This window comes from Aplidium turbinatum, chromosome 14 (genome assembly GCF_918807975.1).
Source record: "Aplidium turbinatum chromosome 14, kaAplTurb1.1, whole genome shotgun sequence".
NCBI lineage: Eukaryota > Metazoa > Chordata > Ascidiacea > Aplousobranchia > Polyclinidae > Aplidium > Aplidium turbinatum.
The window spans coordinates 8336409-8349512 of NC_137485.1; positions in this window are offsets into that span (position 1 = coordinate 8336409).

The window sequence follows — 13104 nt, forward strand, 5'->3', positions numbered from 1 at the left end:
GGATCCGTTCGTCTGTAGGTAATGACCGAAAAAGAAACACTCCTTCGAAACGTCTTTTCGAGAATTGTATTTCTGTAAAATTAGCCCGCGGCTATCGAAATCGGGATGCAACGCGTACACCTCTAAAAACTGTTACAGAACAGATTAATTGGATAAAAGACGGAACTTTTGTCCAGCTAGCAAGCACTAAGCCAACAGTTAAATGTGCGGCCAACTTTCAAACAATCATTTTACGAATGACCAGAATAGATAGCAATATCTCAAACTCACATGCACCAAATGGTGTGCGTGGTCTGCGTGAACTGGATGACAAATCAATTGAATGGCTGCTCGACACCTGCCCAAACATCTAAGTTAAACCGCGTCGCCGCCACTGCCCAAGGGTGGTAAAAGGCAGAGCCCCTCGACCCTTGGAGTGGCGAAGAAGGTTCAAACGAAGAAGAAGAAGATCCAAACACCTGCTCCAGAGGCTGATGCAATATTTCCTGTTTAAACAGGTTTCAAACTGAAACAAGCCCAAACAGGTTTGACACTAGTCCATGAACGATGGTGCAACTTTGGCACACTTTCTAGCAACTTCCATGACGTAATATTCAGTAGACTTGAACGGTTTTTATATGACGTTTGATTATGTGAACAATTGTCTGGAACACCAATTGAGTATATGGTGAGGAAAAATATGCAAACACTAATAAAACGTAACTTTAGTATTATAAACATTTCACTATAACATTTAAAATCATAAGACTACATGGAATCGCCAATAATATAAGACTGTATATATTCATTTTTTTGGAAAATTAAACAAAGATAATGAATACCGCTGCAACGCCAACATTGTTAGGCCTATGTGTTTCCGGTGGCTCCAGGTCCCCTGCTGCCATGGGCAAGCATATTAACCCTTGAAAGGGGGGTATCACGACTGCCACGTCGCTCATTGTTGCCTGGTTTCGGAGGATGTTTGAAGTTCCTTGATTGGGGTAGGATCTCTACACAAACATATAGAAAATCATGTAGTGCAGTCAACCATCTGTAGGAGCAGACAAACCTCCACGATCAGCTAACTTAAACAACTGGGCATATTCCTCTGGTACACAGTCTTGGATTTTATGTACATTTATAATCTTGCACAAGCAATTCTTTGCAAGCCGAGCACTTTCTTCGGTGAGATACCTACACTACGTCCAATGTGTCCACTAACAAAGCACGTAACATTAGCATCAACAGTTCAACATCAGATAAATCATCTATGCTAACTACAACAAAGAAATCATCAAGCCAATTGAAAGAGAAATTCACATTTAAATGACCGTCGCGACCCCCAGGTTGAGAAACGCTGCTATACCGGTATATGCTATATAATATATATATACAAGTTAAATCTCAGAACTTTTAAGCTTTGTCGCTTTAAATTACTGAACCTGCATACTTACCAGTACCGTACTTAAAATTGTCTTGCTAATGCTCTTTGTTTACAAATTATTTTTGGGAGTGACTATTTTGAGTGCCACAGATTGAAACATATCAACTTTTTGTTGTAGGCCTATCACTAAATAAAACAACTTTATGCACTTTTTTAAAATAAGTGTCTACTGAATTAGTTGATCAATCAATGTTTTTGGAAATGATGCTGGCTAAGTAGCATCTGCCAATTACGGTACTAATTTTAAGCCTACTTCAGCTTAAAGCTTCCACAAATATTTAATAGTAATTATAAACCCTTCAATTATTAAGCTGCTGTATATACTTGGTACATTGAAACTTATGAACTTTAAAGACCACTACTTCAAACTATAAAGTAATCAATTCCTTAGCAATTTGAAAACTCACATCATATTTTAAACAAGCATGCACCTTTACGATTGTTGTCTCGAAGAGAAAGAAAACTCAAGACCAAACCATGGCTAACAAAAGGAATTTTGAACTCCATCAAAACTAAAAACAGACTATATCACTTAAAAATAAAAGACCCAACAAACACTTCTGCACAAGCAACATACAAAAAGTACAGAAATGTACTTACTCATACCAAAGAGCAAGCAAAAAAAATGCATTACAGTTTTCTTATTACGCAAAGCAAGCACAACACTGGAAAAATATGGAAAACCATAAATGACATCATCAAGTACAAACATAAGCACACAGCTCACATACCAGAAGAAATAATTAGCACTGACAATGAAAAAATATCTGACCCTGCACAAATAAGTAACTGTTTTAATGATTATTTCACAGAAATTGGTCCTTCTATGGCATCTAAAATCCCTCTACCGTCTCCTGGCTCATTATTGAAATTGCAAAGTGTCCCATTCTCCTTTTTCCTAAAACCTGTCAATCAAGAAGAAGTATTAAAACATCTTAATAATCTTTCTGTCTCTAAAAGTACGGGACATGATGGAATACCTATAAGATTTGTCAAACTATCCTCACCAATAATCGCCCCTTTCCTCACCAACTTATTCAATGAGTGTATCGATAAAGGTGTATATCCTGATGTACTAAAGGTCGCTCAAGTTACCCCAATCTTCAAAAGTGGCTCCAGGAAAAATTGTTCCAACTATAGGCCCATATCACTATTGTCCCCCTTCACCAAAATATTCGAAAAATGCCTGTATGAACAAATGTACAATTATCTAACAAAAAAAGACCTGATCACACCACATCAGTATGGATTTAGACCACAATATTCCACTTCGTTAGCTGTGTCAAACGTTTGTGATAACATCTTAACTAACCTAGATAATAAAGATACAACTTGCTCTGTATTTCTTGATTTAGCTAAAGCCTTCGACACAGTTGATCACACTATTCTCATACAGAAACTGCAAACATACGGTTTTCGGGGCCTTCCATTACAATTGTTAAAAAGCTATATCAGCAATCGTCTACAGCACACGGTCGTCAATGGAATCTCTTCAAACTCAAGACAGGTTACCTGCGGTGTGCCCCAAGGATCGACATTGGGACCCCTTCTTTTCTTACTCTATATAAATGACTTACCAAATTCAACAAACATGAATGTTAAACTATTTGCTGACGACACCAATCTTACGATGAGCGACAAATGTGAAATAAATTTGCAGAACAATGTGAATGCCGAAATGCAAAAAGTTTACAACTGGTTGAAGCTTAATAGATTATCATTAAATTTCTCAAAAACTGAATACATGCTAATAACAAATAAAAAACACATAAAAAATTTTAACATTAACATTGGTAACACAAGCATTCAACAAAAAGATCAAATAAAATACCTTGGCGTTTACATAGATAACAAATTAACATGGAAATATCACATAGATAAAATTTGCGGAAAAGTAGCAAAAGGTTCATGGGCGTTGCTTAAACTCAGAAATTATGTCAACACAGACACTTTAAAAGATGTGTATCACGCTTTGATTTACTGTCATTTGCAATACTGTATTTCAAGCTGGGGAAAGGCCTGTGACAGTGCACTGGATCCATTAATAAAATTACAAAAAAAGGTTATAAGAATAATTACGAAACAAAATTACTATGCTCACACTAATTTTTTATTTTTCAAAATGAACATCTTGAAACTAAAAGACATACATAACATTGAAATAAAAAAACATATGTACAAAGTTCATATGAATGAGTATCCGTCTACGTATTGTGATTTATTTACAAATGCTTCCTCTATTCATCAGCATAACACAAGATATCAAACAGGCAACAATTATTTTATAAACAGATCAAACACAGAATTTGGCAAGAAATCCATGCAGGTATTGGGACCAATGCTCTGGTCAGAGGTTCCAAGTAGGCTAAAAAACTTATCATTTCATTGTTTCAAAAAAGAGATCAAAACGTTAATTTTACAAAGCTACAGTGCATCGTAAGTGATATGTTATGGAAACCAACTTGTCAGTTGCTTCGGAAACTTTATTATTCTCTGCTTGCTTCATGGAATTTTGTGTTTTGGCCTACGTTATCATCAATATGTTTTTTTTTTTTTTTTGTGCGTATGCTGTTGTTGAAGCGCGGGAACGTTTCAATTATTATTTTTCTCTTGTAAGCTTATTTTAAATGGCAAAATCGTAATTTCCGTAGGGTGGCAATTGACTAGTAGACCGTATGGTCGTCTCGTTGTCTCCCTGTCGGTATGGGAACTTGTGTAACTTTTGTACTGTGTATATTGCATATTTCAAACATGTACCTATGTTCCTGTTACTGACAAATAAAACATTGATTGATTGATTGATTGATTGATATTTTAACTACTTGTAGTCATGCTAGATATAAACTGTAACTAACATCCTAAACATTCTACATTAGTTAAAAACAGTCTGCAACCACAATATCATGCAGTTTCACCGTTGATAGTTGGCAATATGCCTGTATTTGCATAGCCTACCTTCCAAGCAGATTATGTAATTTGACCACAGTTTCCATATTAAAAACTTAAGACTAACTTAGAAGAATAATCTGGTAATAAGAAAAAATAGCCTAGGCCTATTTAGCGGTAATCTGAAAATAAGAATTTAGCCTACTAAAAGTTAAAACAACCTGCAGTTGACATTACTCGGCTAAGCCTACCTAGTGCCTAGACTTTTGGCTACGACTTGCAAAAGTACCCTACCTACACTTGAGGCGCTGTGTCAAATGCAAAGACACAGCCTTGCCTAGCAACGCCATTGAGTTTCCAGACTAGTATTATAGAGACTGTGGTCTAACCATACAAAGAGCTCAACACCTGCTCTCCTGGGCCACATTGAAACGGGCTTTTGCCTGAGGATGGGTTTCTTTTAAGTCCGGTTTTCTTTCTCCATCCTATTATTATTATGACTGCTCATCCACATCAATATTGGAACTGTTGGTACTGCCGAGAAACACAATATTGGAACTGGCAAATTTAATCCACAACACTTTTCATTAGGCTGTCATTCATTACTACATGTGTGCTTCTCTGTTTTTGTTTTATTTTTTGCTATTTGTTTTTTTGGGTTTTGTGGCCGTGCTAACTACTGATATATAGCCTACTACATAATTTTTCATTCAGGCACGTTTTAAACCTTTCAAGGTTTTGCCACCTTTTCCCGTTCGTTAACGTGCTGGTAGGTTTATATCGATTGTTGTAGTTAGTATCTTTTTCGTTCCGGACGCGTTAATGACGAAAAATAAAATGATTGATTGCTTCACCACTACGCAGGGAGTCGAACCGTTTGATTTTTCCGGTTCGGGTCCGGTTCTGGTTCAAAGATTGTTTCAAAATTTGGTTCAGTTCCGGTTCAGGTTTGAAGAAACTTAAAACCGGTTTTATAAGTTCCGGTTCGGGTCCGATAAAATTAGGCCTAGGCCTACTATTGCCCAACTACTAACTAGCCCAATTGGGCGTGAAAACCGCAAGGTTGGCAACGCTGATCTCTACACTGCTTAGCTCAATTAACTTGCTTTTGTTGTTTGTTGCACAAGTTACAATCAAACTATATTGTCTATGATGTCACAGAACAGAAGTTGTTTACCTCAAAAAATTCCTCTCCAAAGCATCGATGATAGTGGATCGTGTGTTACGGAATAGGCTATAATTCATCCGTACAATGTGGCCTCCAAGATAACAACTTGCTACGTACAACTTCACTTACCACAATGCGAACAATGACGTAATGCTGGAGTGAACCGCTTTTTTCAACCGGTTCGGGTCCGGTTAGGGTTTAAGCTAACTCAAATTTTCGGTTCAGTTCCGGTTAAGGTTCAGACAAAATCGCACCAAAACCGGTTTACAAAAATCCGGTTCGGGTTCGGTTCGACTCCCTGCCACTACGCTTTCGAGAAATGGCTTATTTTCCACGTCACGCTTCATCGGTTGGCTGTTGTGTCGGCAATCCAAAATTGACAAGAGATACTTTACTTTACTTTCCCAAACGGGGATTTCCTCATATGCAAAGTGATGGCTTAGTTCTTTTTGGTTCCCTGTTTTATTTCTTTCCCCTCTCAAAATATCTGAACATTTGTAATGATCAGGGTTTGACTCAGACTAGGGCTATGTATTAGAGTTGAGCATCGAGTGGAGCCAGAGTTTGCCTGATTTTCAGAAAATGGAGTAGATTTAGAGTTTCATTTTTTCCTTTTGCACCCCTAGGCTATTTTGTGTTATACGCATTGGCTATAGTAGCCTATCGTTAACTCCAGTTAATTGTTACTTCAGAATTTGATTTTAAAGTGGAGTAGATTCGGAATCTAAAATTATGATATTTTTCAAAGTCGGATTGAAGTAGAGTCTGTCTTTATGGATTAGGAATAGCCGGAGTTTCGAAAATCCCACTCCGCTCAACACTGCTATGTGTGTGCTTAAGGAATTATACATCAGGTTAGTTTCTGCACAGAATGTGTTCTACAACGTCATTTTGTTTACGTTTCATTTTCATGATAGGATCATAATTTGTGTCATTGAAGTGTCCAGAATTAAAAAAAAGTCTACTCCAGTGGTTCCCAACCTGGGGGTCGAAGAGCATTTTATAGGGCGTTGCGAAGCTGTTGCTCATGCAACAACAAGAGTGAATGTAAGTAGGACGAGGTACCGGTCCGCTAGCCATTTCATTCGGATTTCTTGTAGCACAACATTATTGCATCAGTATGCATCCACTGTGATGTAATAAACGTGACTGTAAGACCTACAGTCACGTTTATTACATTACAGTGGACGCATCCTGTGTAGGACTATTCGCTGTAAAAGTGTAAATTGAAAATGTATTAACGAAGTAGCCTTGTATATTAGACAACAGAGATCAGTCAATCAGTAGCGTAGCCAGGAATTTTGAGAGGGGGGGTTTTGACGACCCAGCAGCGCGGTTCTGGGGGGCCTCCCCAGAAAGTTTTGAAAAATTACTTTGAATTTGGTGCATTTTGAGAGCATTTTCAACAAAAATGTGGTTACGAATATTCCTGTAAAATGGTGGTGTCTGGTGGCATAGCAAAAGGATAAGATCATGTTTTCTTCGGCATTTTTCGGAAATAAAGCTAAGTCTCTATGTTTTCTTGTTGCTAATTCCTGGCTGAGATGTTTGGTATTGGCAAAACTTGCTCTTTTAATGCAATTTTGTTTAAAATTAGGTAATTTTTTTTTAGATTGAAAGCATCATTCTCAATATTGTGACGTCACACGCGTGCCAAAGGGGGGGTTGTAACCCCCAAAACCCCCCCCTTGGCTACGCCACTGCAGTCAATACTTGAGATTCGTAACTGAACTAAAAGTAAACAATACTCTACATTAGTGCTAATTATTGTGCTTGTTTCTGAGTTCCAGCACATCGTCAAGTGGTTAATGTACTGTACATGTGTATTGTTACAGGTCTGTAGTTTAACTTACACATAAATAAATAGAGTGAAAAAACAAAGCAGATAGAAGATTATGACAAGAGGAGGCATTCCAGGCATCAGTTATGCCGGTATGAACTTTTTGTGTTAAACTGCATGTAATTTGAATTTAAATCACCTGCAATATCAAAGGGTTTTAGCATAATTTACATTAACTTGTTGCTGGTAAGTTAGATGTTTCGGTTCATTTGAAAGATGTTTATCATATATGAAAATAAATAAAGTATTTGACTTGTAGATTTTTATAAGGATACTCTGAAAGGTTTAAATAGTTAAAGCAATATCTAGAAACAAAACTTTTTGCTGTAAAGATTTGAGAACGTTTCAACAAGCTCTAAGATGTCAATTTTTTGTGTCTATGCAATTCATTGTACAGTAATTATGTAGTGCAGTAATAGTTTACTGATTGTTTTGTAAGTATTGCTACCTTTTTTATGTTGAACATTTTTTTTTTATATTAATGCTTAGTTTTACAATACTACAGTATAGGCATTTATTAAAAAAGCCATTGCAGCAACATAATTTTAATGTTGCAGTGTAAAATATTATTTATTTCACATTGCCATCTTCATTCTACACTATTTTGGTCTTAATAACACAGTGAATATGCAGCACATCAAGTAATTGTAACAACTTAGTCAGCATTAGAAATAGCCCATTTTGATTAGTAAGCCAAGGGTCTCAAAGTCAAATTGCTCTGAATGCCAAATGAACAGTGATGTACGCGCATACAAAAAATATTGACGCCGTCAGCGTAAACGCAAACGTTTGAAAAACCATACGCCGTATGCGTCAACGTAACTTGTAAAAAAAGATGGCGGCGTCAGCGGCAGCGCATACACTAGCGTAAACTCATTTTGTTTGCTAGGTGCCCAACATTCACACGGTATAATCCACTCGAAACAAACAAGTTTTATTTTGAATTTCCACGAAGAAGCACAAGCATCTGAAAGTGTTCATCTGACATTTTGCTTCCTTTTCGGTTTCAATATGTCTTTGCCCATTGAAAACATTCTTTCAACTCATTCAAAATTTGAAAAGTTTGATAAAAAAAATGAAAACGACAGCTAAGACATTAAAAAGTATGCGTTGACGCTATGTGCTAAAAAACCATGAAAACTTTACGGCGTAGCCTCAAGCGCAAACTATCCAAAAAAATGTGGCCGCAAGCGTTAGCATAAACAAAAAGTCTACGGCATAGAATTTGCGGTGTATACGTACATCTCTGCAAATGAATAGCCTACCATACTTGTAAATTAACTTGAGGGCCACAACCCACAATACATACAAAAAATGCAATAAACAAAATAACACAGTAAGAGCACAATGAAAGAGGTTAGTAAGAACGCACTAAAAGCGTGAGATAGTAGTGAAAAAAAACGTGTAAGAACAAATAGATGAAAAAACACTGTTTGAACGTAAAAGAAAAACACGAATTAACACAAATGGATGGCAAAAATTAACAACTTTTTCAGAAGTTCTGTCAAGCCAATGAACAGATTTCATATTGGTGTATCAGTGTTTGAAATAGTGTATTTTTATTTTTAGGACGCCAACAGCTCCAGTACTTGCAAGAAAGATATCCTAAAAGCCGATTTCTTTTAGCATGCAAAAGTTGTTACTGCTTAAAGCCTCCAGTTATAGTCGAAATTGGTATGTTTGTATTATTTGTATATATATAATATTATATCAAATATAGTTATTACTATCTGAATCTTTAACAGCCTGTTTCACCTATACGAATCATCAGAAGTTCTAATTCAAATAGGTGAAACAGGCTGTTGTGTTAAGGATTCACATAGTAATAACTATATTTGATTTAATTCGCTCTGCTTTGCTTTATTGCTTAGCATTGAGCACTTTTTGTAGTATTAATAGTTTTCATTGTTTTATATATATTATATCAGTATGCCATAATAACTCTCTTGAGATCAGAACCTTCTAAAGATCCCACTAAGGGTGAAACCAGTTAAGGTTTTTTGGAGGATGGCTATTTTATTTCGAAATGGCCCGTTTCGGTGAGTCCGATCTCTTAACGGGGGATTTTTTAACATTTTTTTTTTAAATTATCGGGTACCGTAGCCTAATTATCATTGCCGTTTTAGGGTTAGAGGTTACGGTTAGGGATTAGAGGTTAGAAACTCACCGAATTGGACTCACCGAATCGGACTCACCGAATCGGACTCCCGAATAGTAGCAGACCCATTTTATTTGGTTGTATATGTATTTTGTGTGAGGTATTGGAGATTAACTTGTATATTTGTAGTATTGTATATTAAAACCCCATGTGATATTTGTATTTAAAAATTGCTATCGTTTTGTCTTGTATTTGTAGACAAAGCAGTGCTTAAATTTTGGCTTTTAAAACTTTTCGAATTTTTACCTACCTTTTGGCAATGCATCACATAGCGACCAAGGTTTTTTATTTGTTGGGTTTTCTGTTTTTCTTCTTTATGTTTGGTAATTTCCTAAACGATTGATTTATCAACAACTATCTTTATATATCTTCAAGTGCAAGTAAGAATTTTCCAGATTAACGAGTTTTTTAGATTAAAATGTAACTGCAAAGATTTTTGTTCTTTAACATTGTGAGTTGCTGTTGATGAGATTGCTTTACACATGACAGCAGGTAGATCAAAGGGATGAATTGTAATTAACATTTCTTGGTCACATGTTTGATATAAATAAATATTCAAGGTACTGCATTGGAGTGTCCGTGGTGTTTCGGCAGAAACAATACAATTTTGCTGTTTGAAACCAAGCAGACAGAAAATAATGAACATGTTGAGTATGTTTTGATTCGTGAACGAAAATCTACTGATCAATTTGCAAACTCTCAATGCAAGTGAGTACCAGTATTTTAGTTTATGCAAACTTTTTCGAATTTGTATGCAACTTCACATCCAGTTCTTAAATGTACAACTTCACATGTACTTACTTAACTTCACATTAAGTTCTTAAATGTACAAAAATGAATTTATGCTTATTCCAAGTTACCATGCATGAGTTTTCTCTGTTGTACATATGTGAGAGTAGGGAATAGAAAGCAAAATTTTTCCACATCTTAAGAAAACACTTTGAATTTTTAAAATTTAACACGCTGAGTACACCCTGAAGATGAATACCGTATGCATTTTTTGTCCGTTTTTATCATGTCTGTTTCACAGTTATTTTTGCGTATTATTTTCAGAGATAATCTTGGATTAAGGTGGAAATCTTGCTTTAATGGAGATGAATGTACATTTGCCCACAGCGAGATAGAACTAGAAATGTGGCGTCTCAAGTCCAGGTTTTTCATCGAATGGAAGCATGTCAATGCATTTTTCAATCCAAATCAATCCAAGAAACGTAAGTCTTTTATATATATTCATAGTCAAACGTTTTCCTTTTTGCTAGTTGTTTACTAAAGTAAAATTTTATAGAAACTAGGCTATTTGATCAACAACTGTAACTCTATGTGACTGTTTGAATACGAAAGTACTTTGGCTGCTGTAATGGACAAGCTGGTCGATGCCTTTAATGTGCAATTGAATAACGATTAGTTTTTTGACTACTACAGCTAAAGTTGTTTGCTGTAACAAACTCTTGTATATACTAAATTAAGCAAACAAACTCGCTTATTTTGTAGTACAGTAATGCTTAACTGTGTGCAAATCAGAAGCACCTCCGTCACAGCAATGACTTCCACTTGACAGCTGTTATACTTCCTGTTGCGGCAAAATAGTTTTCTACAGTAAGCGATGCAGAAGCTCTTCTTTCTGCTCTTATCTTTCAACAATCTTTTCCAACTCTTTTTGATCAGGCTTTCACAGCAATCTTTTGCGTAGTGTTGGCAGACGAAAATATTTTTGGTTAATCAAATATATTGAAACAGCACATGGTGCACTTTTCGAAAAAATAACGTGAAATCAATTTTGTATTAACACAAATTTTAACTTATTTTACAGAGTAGGCTACTGACGCACAGATTTCCTAAAATGTCTTATTCAAGAATCCTTGACATGCACTTTTAGACATTTTGCAGTGACTTAGATCTAAGCATTAAAATTCCTTACATGTCAATAGAAATTCTGACGTATTTTCCAACATACGTACAAGTGGAGACCCAATCAAAAATGAAATCTTGAGATCGCACTTTCACTACTTGAGTTGATAATAAAATTCTACTGAACTTACGTTTGCACGACTTTCGATGCAATAGGAATCGCTCAGGTGACGATAAATGTAGTAAGTTCATTGTTTTATTGGGCACTTGGGGCAACTGCTTTAGAATACCGCTACTTGTTTTTATCTCACAGTCAATTGTATCAGGTCGCGTATCAAGTGTATGGCGACTGTTTGCTTTTGTGCTACCGCAACAGAAAAACATGCAATTTTTTATCATTAATTTTGAAATTTGCGTTCAGATAAGTTGATGACAAACGAGTTTAAATTTTCAAACTACACCAGTAGCGGGCCTGAGCATTAATTTGTTATAGTGCTTGATTTGGTGAAACAAGCATGAGGCAAAAGGTTTGAATAATACCACTCCTTTAAGTGTGTGAAAGTCATTGATTTAATAGTATCCACCAAAGGTGCTCGTCAGTATCTTTTTATGACACATATCTCACATAATTTTGGATCATTTGTCTTTGATTTAGATAGGTACCATATATTGTGGTGTCTGATCACGCTATTTCTTGTTGCCTTCACTTCAGACAACACCTTAAAGGGAGTTTTCCATTGTTTTGTGTGCTGCAAGAACTTGATTTCTGGAAAGGAATTCTCGTCGCATTGCGATTCATCTTCTCACCGGCGATTGATCGACTCTCACGCAGATGGCGTGAAATGGAAGTATAGGCCGTTACCTGAAGATGGCTCTGGCAACTTTACACTGTGCGAATCGTGAGTACTGCATGAAGAAATCATAAGTGGAAACAAAAAATGACATGTAACATAGCAAATAAAGAATATGTTATAAACGGACTACAGTATATTGAATTGTTGATGCAGCTCCACTTTAATGTGACGTTATAATTGCGTAACTGTCACCACCGTACGATTAGACCAGCAATTGGACATGTATACTAGTCTTTTGAATAACTAAACTTAGTTTTGTGAAAGTAATGTTGAATCATTTTATTGCAAGAACAAAATTTTGTCTCCATGGTTTCATGAGTGAATATTTTCAAGCACTTTTATTTGAGACCAAAACATTTTGTCGCGGCGGACTTGTCGCAAGACAACTGACCGCAGCCGACTTGTCGTAGGGACAATACATCCCACCGAAAGACTACTTGCCACGAATTCTACTTTATCGATTGAGCATAATAATTGCCTTGTTTTACAAATATTTTTGTTTATCAAGGTTTAATTACTATCACTGTTTTTTTTACTGTGCTCTTGCTGTAATACAAAAGTTATCCAACATGCAGGGCCGGATTTAGCTATATGGGGGGCCCAGGGCACTTTTAGATCGGGGAGGCCTCCGTGCAAAATTTTTTTTCATGTCAACGGCGTGAAAAATCACCTCTACAACTACAGTACCGGTAGCATTAATCCAGTACTGCACAGCGATTTGCAGAAACTTTAAAGGCTGAAAGGAAAAATTATAACACAAAATCACATTTTTTCCACGTAGGGGGGGCCTTCAAAAGTCGGGGGGCCCGGGGCACCTGCACCCTCTGCCCCCCCCCCTAAATCCGGGCCTGCCAACATGTAAGCAGCCTACTTGAGACTAGAAACAATTTGAAGCTAAATATTTTAAAAGGCAAATACGATACGTTT